This window comes from Nematolebias whitei, chromosome 7 (genome assembly GCF_014905685.2).
Source record: "Nematolebias whitei isolate Nwh7 chromosome 7, NemWhi1, whole genome shotgun sequence".
Classification (NCBI taxonomy): Eukaryota; Metazoa; Chordata; class Actinopteri; order Cyprinodontiformes; family Rivulidae; genus Nematolebias; species Nematolebias whitei.
In genome coordinates this window covers 5307560-5307939 of record NC_056504.1, presented here as the reverse complement: position 1 = coordinate 5307939, position 380 = coordinate 5307560, and the positions used below count along the sequence as shown (strand labels likewise).

At 48.9% G+C, this 380-nt stretch overlaps 1 protein-coding gene across 1 annotated transcript in view; it reads left to right on the top strand.

The window, feature by feature from the left end:
• Positions 1 to 380, top strand: part of LOC119411659 (neurofascin) — a gene marked incomplete at its 3' end in the record, with an annotated part of 43791 nt that overhangs the window by 7122 nt on the left and 36289 nt on the right.

Below are 380 nucleotides of genomic sequence, written 5' to 3'. Positions count from 1 at the left end.
ACTCCTCCCACCTCATCTGAGGTTCTGTTTTGACTCCTCCCACCTCACCTGAGGTTCTGCTTTGACTACTCGTACCTTGTCAGAGGTTCTGTTTTGACTCCTCCCACCTCATCTGAGGTTCTGTTTTGACTCCTCCCACCTCATCTGTGGTTCTGTTTTGACCCCTTCCACCTAAGAAGGTTCTGTTTTGACTCCTCCCACCATGTGGAGGTTCTGTTTTGACTCCTCCCACCCAATCTGAAATTCTGTTTTGACTCCTCCCTCTTCATCTGAGGTTCTATTTTGAGTCCTCCCACCTCACCTGATGTTCTGTTTTGACTCCTCCCACCTCACCTGAGGTTCTGTTTTGACTCCTCCCACCTCATCTGAGGTTCTGTTTT